At 43.8% G+C, this 12,855-nt stretch overlaps 1 long non-coding RNA gene across 1 annotated transcript; it reads left to right on the plus strand.

The window, feature by feature from the left end:
- The first annotated feature begins 1,092 nt into the window (after positions 1-1,092).
- Positions 1,093-4,220, plus strand: LOC147348072 (uncharacterized). Its single transcript, XR_015150955.1, has 3 exons — positions 1,093-1,303; positions 2,674-2,843; positions 3,371-4,220. It is a non-coding gene; the product is annotated as an uncharacterized LOC147348072 (long non-coding RNA).
- The last annotated feature ends 8,635 nt before the right edge of the window (positions 4,221-12,855 follow it).

Raw genomic sequence — 12,855 nt, forward strand, 5'->3', positions numbered from 1 at the left:
CGGGCGGAGAGAGACACCCCTGGATCGAAAAGTATAGAGGCAACATCGTGAGGCCTGCATGGCTGGAAGAAGAGAGCCGAGGGGTGCCATCAGATGTGTTGTGTGGAGGGACGTTCTGGGGACACTGAGGGCAAAGACAAAATTCCCAGGCAAGTCAGGGACTGGAAGCTGGCCGGAGATTGTGTGGGTGACTTAGGTGGGGGCCTGGGGAACACGACCTGGGCTAGGGGTGGCTCTTAGGGTGGAGAGTGGCTGACTTTTTTTTAAACCTATAAACAAGTATGAATATATGTGACAGACAGGCACGACTGAGCGACTTCACTTTCACTTTTCACTTTCATGCACTGGAGAAGGAAATGGCAACCCACTCCAGTGTTCTTGCCTGGAGAATCCCATGGACGGAGGAGCCTGGTGGGCTGCAGTCCATGGGGTCGCGAAGAGTCGGGCATGACTGAGCGACTTCACTTTCACTTTTCACTTTCATGCACTGGAGAAGGAAATGGCAACCCACTCCAGTGTTCTTGCCTGGAGAATCCCAGGGATGGGGGAGCCTGGTGGGCTGCCGTCTATGGGGTCGCACAGAGTCGGACACGACTGAAGCGACTTAGCAGCAGCAGCAGCATCAGTCATTGTAATGGGGGAGGGACTGGAAAGACATTCTAGTACTTGGCTGTTCCCCTGCCCTTAACTGAGATGGAGAGGCAGGCGTGAAGGAAGTTGGGGTGTGCGGGGGAGAAAGGGTGTGCCCAGGCCAACTGGAGAGATGAATCATTTGTGAACAGATAACCTGGACCCAGCCAAGATTCACAGGGAGAGGTGTGCTGTGTGGACAGGGCATCAGAGAGGGGCTGGGTTCACTGGCATAAATATGGAGCCAGGCAACTGGATGAGATCTGAGAGGAGTGAGCTCCCAGGGCCAGGTAGAGGGGGAGAAACTCCGTAGGAGTCTCAGGAGGTCAGGGGAGGGAAAATGAAGAAAATCCAAGGTACAGTTGTCTTAAAGGCTGATGAAAAAAAAAATCAAGTTTGGAACAAACATTTGGCAACATTCATGGAAATTAAATGTGATTATGTTTTTCTTGTACCTACCAGGAAATAGGAGGCACGTGACGGCAGAGGTGGAGAGGTGGGCAGCAGTCTGTTCCTGCCGGATAGGAGAGCGTGGTGCAGACTTCAAAGTCATCTCACTTAAAGCCTGCTAATTAGCACCATGAGAAAGAAATTCTGAAAGTCCTTGATAAACTATTTCTTCCCACTATTCCCGACTGCTGCTATACAGCCCTCCAGCTCAAGCTGGCGCTGGGTAAAGCATTATTGCAGCGTTGTTTATAACAGAGGAACTTGGCGGGGACCCTTCATGTCCACCCATAGGACAAAGGCAGAATCACAGATAAACCTGCATGTGATGACAAGGACATCCAGCAGTTAAAAGGAATTCACATGCCTGTACATCTGAATAGATCCTAAAGACACTGCTGACAAAGCTCAAAGTGCATGAGGATATTCATCCCGATCTCTATTAGGAGGAAATGCCTCATGTGTATTAACGAACAAGCATACAGACCTAAAAGTGTAAGGAACAGGTTGGAGGTCTGCCCTGTAGCAGTTAGAATTAAGAAGGACCTCGGGGTTTGGAGTGGTATTTAAGAGAACTTGAATTTGGAGTTTTGGTTTTTTTTTAAGGCAAATGTTAAGTTATGGGTATAATTTAAAGTGATAAAACTGAAAGTTTTTTTTTTTAAGTACTTAATGAATAGAGGCCTAAGCCTCTCACTGTTTAGAAACTCCACTTTCTAAACTCCACTATTTAGAAAGTACACGATTCAACCCTCCCTCGTTTTTTCCTTTGTCTTCAGCTCACTGTGGGGACGAAGCTGAGACACAGGGCTTCCATGGGCACTCTTCTCTGACCTCAAGTCCCACCTGCCCATGAAAACGCTCCACTGCTTTTCAGACCTCCCCTCAGCCCTGCTGTTTCTGGGGACCCTAAGCAGAGAGTGGGAGGGTCCCTGGTGTCATTTGGAAACGGCTGCTGGGGGCAGGGTTCGCTTCCTGGGAGGGTGGGCGGTGTCTAACTCAGCCTTTCAGATGGACCTAGTACGTGGGTCAGAAGCCAAGGTCAAACTCGAGTAGCCCAGCCCTCCAGGGCGGGTGCAGCCAGCTTGCTTCCCCGTGCTGGGCTCTGTAAGCAGGCACGCTGCCTGCCTCGCCCCAGTGAACCTCTCCGGCCAATTGCCCCAAGCTCTCAGGCCCAGATGGGCAGACTCTCAGGCAGGCTGAGGTAGGACCCACAGGGATTTGGGAACTTCGGGCCCTTTCTGCTCTGCTTGGATTTACTATGTTTTAAAGAGGTTTTTTTTTATTGCCCTTTTAAAACTTAAGTTTTCCTCCTGGCAATGACTTGCGAGCAATATGGGTCAGCTTCTTTAGTCCACATCTACTTTCTGGAATTTGTGTTGAATCAGTATGTTGGCAGCAATGCCACCCTCTCCAGTCCAGTCCCTGCAGTGGGATTTGGGTTCCTTGATGACAGCCCCTCTGTCCACATGGGAACCCCCAATGACCACTGCAAAAGGCTGAGTTTTTCATGTTCTATATCCAGGAAAAAAAGGGATAGAGGGGAGAGCTTGATGATTATAAACTGACCCTAGAACGTCCCTCCTGTCCTTCCAGAGCCTGGCCTGCACCCCCCAGCTCGTTCTTTCCCTTGCCTGGTTCTCTGGTTGGACTCCACACTCAAGGAAGCAGAAAGTCCAGAAACTCCCTTGAGATGGGAGGCCCCCACACTGGAAGAGGCGTCTACTGTCTCTGGTTGCCTTCTGCTCACCCACAGGCCTTTGGGAGTGAGTGTGCATGTGTTTGTCTAAATGTGTGTATGTGTGTTTGTTGGAGCAGCTGCCCTGGTGAGGCCAGTGTGCCCAGCAGGAAAAACAATAAGGAAAAGGGCCTCCAATTAGCTGAGGGGCCGAGGATCCCAGATCTGGATGTAACAGGAACCCCAGGAGGGGAAGTTTATCAAAATATAAAAAAACTTTAACCAGTGGTAATAAAAGATCTCACTGGCAAATAGAGATCACTTAAAGAAATTCACAATTACCAAAAACAGTTCAGTATTTTAAGAAAACTTTGTTCTCTTAGAGAACCAGATTCAGGTTCTAAACCACTTTACCTTTCACATTCATTTTATTAATGAAATTCAACCCTATCTCAGCCAATCCTGAACGTGCGCAAAGCTCAGTGTTCTTCCCCCACAAACCTTCCACAATTTTCTGAGTCCATATTAATCTGGCCTGCACTTTCCATTCAGAAACAACCAGCTTAAGGACATCGTCCCCTTTAACAAAACGCATTCTCATTCCTCATACCTTAGCCTGGCACGGGGCACTCCAGCAGAGGAACTTTGGGAACACCTTCGTCTCCATCCAAAGCGGGAAGGCAGAATCACAGATAAACCTGCATGTGAGGACACAGGACATCCAGCCGTTAAAAGGAATTCACATGCCTCTACATCTGAACAGATCCTAAAGACACTGCTGAAAAACCAGAAGTGTATGAGTATATTCATACTGACCCCTCCTAAGACCTCACATGTACTAAGGAATAAACATACAAACCTCACAGGAATGAAAACGGGAGATCTGCTCTGTAGCAGTTACTACCGAGAAGGACTTGATTTGGGCCCTGGAATTGGGAATGGTGATAAAGAGGACTTGAAGTTAAAAAAAAAAAAAAATGATATAACTGAAAGTAAACAATTTTTTTCTAAGAGATATGGTGAATGATGGCCTAAGCCTCTTTACTGCACTGTTTAGAAAGTATACTATTTTATCCTCTCTTCTCTTTCCTTTTGCCTTTATCTTGTGGATAATTGCAAATTCATACCAATCAGGTATTGTGAACAACAAGCAGAAATGATATGTTCTGAAATATTTGAAAGCTGGGACTCATTGCACCAAAAAGAAAATCCGTAAAATAGTTTTTATGCTTATTAAATGAGGGTGGGTGCATTTTAGATAGTCTGCTAACTTCTGGATTGCTGGATTTTGTAATTACTTTTGTTAACATAATAAAGACTTTGGTTCTGGCATGTCTAAAATGTGCTAGTTAGGATTTTGCTCTGAATTTCCAGGCTGGAATCTGGATTGTATAATCAAAGGCAAGTTTTTCACCTAAAGCAGCGTTGAAATGTGTTGACTAATAAAGATATCCCTCAATTAGAATTAGCTGCATTTTCTTAATCCTTTGACTCAGTATTTACAAGTTTCTCCAGCAAAGCTGTCCCTCTCCTTAGCAGGGGAGGAAAGGATGAGCCTGAACTCAAATCTAACAGGGTCTGGTAAAGCAGCCCAAATAAAGGATGGTATTTCTTCACAAGCTTTTGCTTCTGTTTAAAAATATGAGATTTTACTCCATAATACATGTGAGTAAATTTGGCACTGCATGCAAATGCATCATTTTATTTCTGAAACCCCAAATACCCCTGGAGTCCTCTTATGTTCCACCTCAATAAACACAGCGTGAACATATTTCAGAAACTGTGTGTGGAATCCTAATGCGTGTGTGCTCAGGCATATCTGACTCTTTGCGACCCCATGGACTGTACCCGCCAGGCTCCTCTGTCCATGGGATTCTCCAGGCAAGAACACTGGAGTGGGTTGCCATGGCCTCCTCCAGGGGATCTTCCCAACCCAAGGATCAAACGTGTGTCTCCTGCATTGGCAGGCAGATTCTTTACCACTGAGCCACCTGGGAAGCAGTCCCCGCTCTAGAGAGAGCTCAACATTTTCCTCATGAGGTGAGCATGCCTGTACTGCCACAGGAAGTAAAGGCTTTAACTGACAGGTAGCCCCGCTATTTAATATCCACCCAAAGTAGGGCCACAATTTAACTTCAGCAAAACAAAAGTCATTTTTGGTCTGCCGTCCTAAGTCCCTTCAGTCGGGTTCAACTCCTTGCGACTCCATGAACTGTAGCCTGCTGGCTCCTCTGTCCATGGGATTCTCCAGCATGAATACTGGAGTGGGTAGCCATCTCCTCCTTCAGGGGATCTTCCTGACCTAGGGATTGAACCCGCATCTCCTGTGTCTCCTGCATTGGCAGGTGGTTTCTTTACCACTGAGCTACCTGGGAAGTCCCACAGAATCCTAATGTTGTTTGAGAATTTATAAAACAGAGCTTAAACATTTTATTTAAAATTGGGGATAGAAGAAACTGTCTTTTTATGTAACTTTACCTTAAATAATCCTTAATAGAGGGAGAGTTCTGTTTTTTCCCCCGGCTTCACTGAATTTGCAGACAAGATTAGCTGGTGAATTTGAAACAGAAGCAAAATCTTATGACAATTTATATTTTCAAAATAAAGTACCAGCTGAGCTCTTTCCTACTGCCACTTTGAATTACTGAATATCAACAACAATCACAAATGAATCATCTTGTTAACTATGGAATTACTGTTAAATTGTTAGGCATGATAACAGCATTGTGGGCAATTTAAAAAGTCATAATTTGTTAGAGACAGTAAATTGTACAGATTTGTGGGTGAAATAATGGTTGAGATTTGATTTTGAAACTTCTAAACCCATCCTCAGTAAAAAAAAAAAAAAAAAAAAAAAGAGAGAAAAGAAAAGAAAAAAGTGAATGTGGTGGGGGAGAGGGTGAGTGAGGATTAGGTATAAATGAAATGTCAACAGTTACTGAAATTAGGCAAAAAAATGAGAATGCCCCCCAATTTTGTGTATATTTAAAAGTCTTTATAATAAAGATAAATTAACAAGTTATGCTGAACATTGTCCTTCACTAAAATTTACTAAGAAAAAATAGATTTAACCAATATCAAATATTTAAATTAAAATACTGACCATAAAATATAGCCTGCACAGCGGGTTTTCTAAAATACTTTGTTTTCAACCAAAGTATTTGTTGGATCTTGGTTTTCAGTCTTGTGTGTGTCTTTTTAAATCAACCATTGCAGTTAAATAATATTCAAAATTTAATAATTTGGGAAGAGATTAGAATCACATGCCATAAAATGATTATGATTGCGATTTGCTCTGCTCAAATCTGTACAAAGGCTGATGACACTGGTAATCAGAATGCAAAATCACAGTTTGTGATTAACAAAGACACTGCAGATGCAGAGAGAGGCAACAAGTTCCTTATTTGTAAGCCTGGACGCTCTGCCTTTTGGTGTCCAGTTCTTCCAATCGCTGGTTCCAGGAGACCAAGTCTGCAGCCTACACGGGAGGACTTAACTGCTTTACTTGATCCCTGGAATTAGACATGCACTTCTTTGTAATCTCTGACTGGTCAAGCATTAAGTTATTTTTCTTCAATAATCAAAGAGAATGTTACATATTATGCAGTGTAGTTTATGTAGACACCAAATATAATTTTATAGTATTTGTACAAATTGGTACAATCTGTTTATATATATATATTTTTTATGATATTATACATGTTTCAATGCCATTCTCTCAAATCTCCCCACCCTCTCCCTCTCCCACAGAGTCCATAAGACTGATCTATACATCAGTGTCTCTTTTGCTGTCTCGTACACAGGGTTATTGTTACCATCTTTCTAAATTCCATTTATATGTGTTAGTATACTGTATTGGTGTTTTTCTTTCTGGCTTACTTCACTCTGTATAATAGGTTCCAGTTTCATCCATCTCATTAGAACTGATTCAAATGTATTCTTTTTAATGGCTGAGTAATACTCCATTGTGTATATGTACCACAGCTTATTTTTTAAAAGAGTATTTCTTGAAGCAAATAACAGTTGAGTGGATGGGTTAACCCTTTCATACAGAGATGTCCCAGGTTTCAGCAAATGCTAATGGACTTGTTAGAGCAGAAGCTGCTCTTAGGAACAAGGCATCTGATTTGACAGCAAATGCTTGGCTAAATCATGCCAAACTTCAGGATGACCTGGGGCTAAGCTGGGGAAATGTGACTTCTCATACAAGGTAGACACAGACCCCAAGTTCGATGAGGGCCCCGTTAGATGAAGGAAAAAAGGGCATGACTCACAGGAAGACTGTCCTGTGGTCTAGCCTTAGATTGGGTCCCACCAGGAGCAGACCCAGGCACAAGGACTCCCAAGTAAGTTACCAGGGAGGTGATGGCAGGAAGCCCCCACGTGTAGGGAAGGGGCTGCAGCCACTGGGCACTTGGAAGCAGCACAGGACACAGAGTATCCTGGGACTCCCTGGTGCTTCAGTGGCTGGGACTCCCAGGGCAAGGGGCCCAGGTTCGATACCTGGTCTCGGAACTAGAGCTCACATGCTGCAACTAAGAGTTCGCATGCCACAACTAAAAAAACAAAAGGAAACAACCAATCCCACGTGTCACGACTAAGACTCAGTGCAGCCAAATAAGATAAAAATAGAGCACAGTGTCTCAAAAAGGATGATGGGGTGGGGAGAACTAGCAAGTTTCTTGGGTTTAATGATAATTGTGATTTGCTGAAACTTCAAACACTGAAGTTTCTGGTGCTCCATCCTTGGAGTATTTTAATGGAGTTCAAATTCATTTACAAAAGCGATTAGGGACATTTAGTTTGATTTATGAAGTAGTTTTTCAAAGGCTCAACCTTTCCTAAAATCTGATGCCTAGCAGCAAATTTCAAATAAAAAGTAAGCATACTTAAAAGGGCAGTCATCTGGGACTTGCCTGGTGATCCAGTGGCCAAGACTCCACGTTCCCAGTGCAGGGGGCCTGGGTTCAATCCCTGGTCAGGGAACGAGATCCCACTTGGCGCAACCAAGAACTCACGTGCTACAGCTAAAGATCCTGCGTAGCACGACTAAGACTTGACACAGTCAAATAAATACATATTGGGGTAAAAAGGGGCTGTCATATGATGTAAACTGAGCGTCACCACGGCGTGCTCTGTAATTGCACGTCCAGCAGCTGCGCCTGTCACACTGCCTGCCATTGTGGGATGCATCTCCTTCTTAACATTCTTTAGAAGTGGACGCTGTTGCTTTCTCACATCCACAAAGATATTTCTCATGTTCACAAAAGATTTCTCTCTTTTTTGAGGGGGAGCGTGGGAGGGTCACTGACACCATCACAGAGTCCACAGCGGTATGTAAATGCTTGTACAACTTTGGTGCAAGCTACACATTTGTCCCCAACTCTCTGGGGAAACTGAGATTCAACACAGTTTTCTATTAAACCGTGGCTTTCATCTCTCTGAGCTCTTGGTCATCAAAAACTTTATTGCAAAATGTAAAAACCACTGCCAAATAATTAAACAGTTGTAGCTTTATATCATACAAAGAAATTTTAAAAGCATTGCAGCAAAAACCATCAGACCGCTCTTTGTCACTGTGCATCTGGCTGGTACTCAAGTCCCCAGCAGAGGCAGCAGCTTGGGGTACTTCTCTCACCATCTGAGACAAGGAGGAATTGACTGGCCCCAGCTGGTGTCCCAGCTCACTATAATTTTAGCAAGCGTCCTGAATGCTGTTCTCGACAGGGAGGCATTAGTTAAGCTGCTGTGTTTGGAAAGAGAGCTGGTTATCTGGGGTCATCTTTCAGACTTTAGCACGTCTAAGTGAGAGTCCCTTTCACTGCCTGCCTGTCTCACACCCCGGCAGAAGAGGTCACAGCAGAAGTAGACGTACATGGTCGAGGCCTACTGAACTCGTCCTGGCTTCTTCCAAGGTGGTGATTAAAGAGAATACTTTATGGCAAAATAAAAAATGCAGACAAATGATAAGTCAGAAGGGACACAGGGAAAAGAGACAGAAACTAGGCCTGCCCAGGCCCATGGTGGTGTGAGTTCTCCTGTGAGGTATGGCACCCAGCTCAAGCTGCCTGTAACCTTGGTGGAAGGAGGAAGCTGCTTTGGCTAACATTTCACCATTTCTGGGCTTCCCTTGTGGCTCAGCTGGTAAAGAATCCACCTGCAGTGTGGGAGACCTGCGTTCGATCCCTGTGTTGGGAAGATCCCCTGGAGAAGGGAAAGGCTACCTGCTCCACCATTCTGGCCTGGAGAATTCCATGAACTGTATAGTCCACAGGGTCACAAAGACTTGGACACAACTAAGCTACTTTCACTTTCACCATTTCTGCCAGGCTGCAGTCTCGAAGAATCCCATTCCCAAGCCAGTAAGAATAGGCACTTCTTACTCCACACATTATATCACCGTCCTCCCATCAGTGATGACTTCCCGCTGTTTCCACTGACTTGGCTTGGCCACATCCCTTGTACGCAGCTAGGCAGACCCAACCTATTACAGACATGTTCCCAAGATCAGTGAGAACCGATCCTAAAGTAAGGGAGCTGGCCAGAACCTCTGAAGACAGACTTTAGAGGCACTTCCCTGGCCACCCAGTGATGAAGAATTTGCCTTCAAATGCAGAGGACGCTGGTTCAAGCCCTGGAACAGGAACTAGGATCCCACATGCTGCAGGGCACCTGAGCCTGCCCACTGCGGCACAAGATGCCACAGTGAGGATCCCACATGCCCCATCTAAGACCCAACACAGCCAAAGAGAAAAGAAATATTGGAAAAGACAGACTTTTGATAAAAAGGACATTTGACTCTTTTCAGGGGTGAACTATTTTAGAAGAGAGAAAATGCAGAGTGAAGTAAGTCAGAAAGAGAAAAACAAATACTGTATATTAATGCATATATGTGGAATCTAGAAAAACGGTACAGATGAACCCATTTGAAAGGCAGAAATAGAGACACAGATACGGAGAACAGCTGCATGGACACCAAGCAGGGACCGGAGCGTGGAGTGAGCTGGGAGGCTGGGGCTGACACGCGTATATGCTGCTATTCTGTTCTTTGTGTTTCTCATACTGTTGCTCCGGGACGAAACCCGGGGCTCTTCAGAGTCACTGCAGAGCTTCCGCAGATCGTAAACATTTTTCTAGTAAGAGAGAGACAATCTTATTGTGGCACACCTCAGTCATTTTATATCAGAATTCTTGAGCATCTCGGTTCAAGGAGTTTTTAGGGTTTCTATAATTTCTTTTTCATAGCACCCATAGGTCAAAAGAAATCCCTAACAGTCCTTTTCATGGGGCAGTTAGACCCAAATAACCTCATTAGAATTTATGTTCTCAGAACCAAGCAGTAATTTGAAAACACACAGAAACTGAAAAAAAAAGACTTCCCAGTGATTAGGACTTTCACTGCTGAGAGCCTGAGTTCGATCCCTGGTCAAGGAACTAAGATCTCACAAGCTATGCTGAAGCCAAAAAAAAGTAAAAAGAGAAGGAACAAAAAAACAATAATGTTTTTATTCTTAGAAACTACAAGTACCCACTAATGGGGCTGCGTGCAGGAGGTGAGTTGTGACAATGCCATTCTCAGGTCCTGTTCCTCACGATTCTCTTGAAATACTTGCTTTTTATCAAGCGAACATCTAAAAATCCACCCTTATAAAGAATATGATATCATCTAATAAAACCATACAGGGAATTTCCTGGCAGTCCAGTGGTTAGGACTCCATGCTTCCACTGCAGGAGGTGCAGATTCCATCTCTGGTCAGGGGACTAGAATCCCGTAAGCCTCGCAGTGCGGCCAAAATACCAAGCAAAATGAAAAACACAGTTCAATGTACTATTGAAATGGTGAATTATCGCAAGCTGTTGGTCCATGGATGTCGGACAGAGGTCCAGTATTGTTGAGTTTTTCTTGACATTTTAAATATTCCATGGCACCCTGAGAGCCTGCTGTGCATAGAAGGGCTTCCTGCAGTGTTTGGAAACCACGGGTTTTATATATAGAAGTGCTGTGTGGCATGCCAGCTGGGACCCTGCAGTGCCCGTTACAGCTTGTGATTTTAACCAGAATCCTGTCAAGTCAGTTTAGTTAGAAATCCCCTCCTTATCAGGGATAGTAGTTTTCCATCCATCAACGCCTCCAATCTGCTTCTTTGGCATTAATCCCCACTTGCCCATATTGTATTTGGAGTTGAGCCCGGTTTTATACTGTGGTCTCTTTTCTCCTACTGCAATAGTTCCTGAGTAAAATCTGGTTTTTACACTTTAATTACTATTTAGCTTGGGTTTTCTTTAACACATCACAACAATACATTCTTATTCTGACTCTCTCTTCTTGCTAGAATCTTTGCTTATTGCTACCCTGTGTCCACTCTTTTCTTTTCTAATGGTAAAATTAAAAGGGGTAGTACAATCAATCCATGGTTTGGGTTCAGAGAGTTGAACAGAAGAAGTGTGTCTTCTAAAGAGTGACTTTTAACCCAGCAACTGGATAAAATCCAGTCCTTTAAGCAGAGAACATAATGTACATATAGGTCACTAGTAGCCAGAACACAATTGTGACTGCATCCAAGAAGAGAAAGAAAGAGAGAGACACTGGGTGTGGAACTCGGGAACACACAGAGGCTTTGTCTGAATGGCTGGTAGCTCACTGGGTGTCGTATTCCTCTGATTCCTGCTGAAAGTTGGGGACAGTTCAAAATTGGTAAGGTGCAGGTCAAAGTCTCGGAGGAGACAGATTTACTCTGAAAGTGAGGATTGAAGGGCAAACGAAGAGACGCTTCAGTTTGTTTCTCTCTGATTTGATCAATTCAGTATTATTTACCCTGCAATAATTTAATGGTTTTACAGTTATTTATAAAGGCCATTTTTTCATATTTCCACAGGAAAAATAGCATTGCCATTAATCTGAATGTCCGTCTCTAGCCTATCTTTTACAACACATACTTTGGGACATGATTTTATCAGGTACACACCTGTCTAACTGTGGCTGTGACTTCATGCATATTTAACCTGCTAGGAAGAATATGGAGACATCCTCCTCTCATCAGTGTCTTTCCTAAGGTAACTTTTTCTATAGAGATTCCCTCACTTTGTATTAATATTCATTGATGGCCAACACAGTATTTGCTGTATCCTCTTAACTCCTTTAATGTCTTACTCTATGTGCTGATATCAAACAGTATTATGTTTCACTGCTAATCAGTATGAGTTTATTTTTACAGTGAGGAAAACGCTACATAATTAGATAGTGACGGTGCTTTCACATCATTGTGATTGCATTCAGTTCCGTTCAGTCCCTCAGTCGTGTCTGACTCTTTGCAGCCCCATGGACCGCAGCACACCAGGCCTCCCTGTCCATCACCAGCTCCCAGAGCTTGCTCAAACTCACATCCATCAAGTCAGTGATGCCATCCAACCATCTCACCCTCTGTCATCCCCTTCTCCAACCTTCAATCTTTCCCAGAATTAGGGTCTTTTCCAGTGAGTCAGTTCTTTGCATCAGGTTGCCAAAGTACTGAAGTTTCAGCTTTAGCATCAGTTCTTCAAATGAATATTCAGGACTGATTTCCTTTAGGATTGACTGGTTGGATCTCCTCGCAGTTCAAGGGACGCTCAAGAGTCTTCTCCAACACCACAGTTCAAAAGCATCAATTCTTCCACGCTCAGCTTCCTTTATAGTCCAACTTTCACATCCATACATGACTGGAAAAAACATAGCTTTGACTAGACGGACCTTTGTTGGCAAAGTAATGTCTCTACTTTTTATATGCTGTCTAGGTTTGTCATAGCTTTTCTTCCAAGGAGCAAGTGTCTTTTAATTTCATGGTTGCAGTCACCATCTGCAGTGATTTTGGAGCCCAAGAAAATAATGTCTCTCACTGTTTCATTGTTTCCCCATCTATTTGCCGTGAAGCGATGAGACCGGATGCCATGATCTTAATTTTTTGAATGTTGAGTTTTAAGCCAGCTTTTTCACTCTCCTCTTTCACTTTCATCAAGAGTCTCTTTAGTTCCTCTTTGGTTTCTGCCATAAGGGTAGTGTTATCTGCATATCTGAGGTTAATGATATTTCTCCTGGCAATCTTGATTCCAGCTTGTGCTTCATC

The sequence above is a fragment of the Bos grunniens genome, chromosome 22 (genome assembly GCF_055505025.1).
Source record: "Bos grunniens cultivar Pamir isolate PY7600 chromosome 22, Bosgru_T2T1.0, whole genome shotgun sequence".
NCBI classification, from domain to species: domain Eukaryota; kingdom Metazoa; phylum Chordata; class Mammalia; order Artiodactyla; family Bovidae; genus Bos; species Bos grunniens.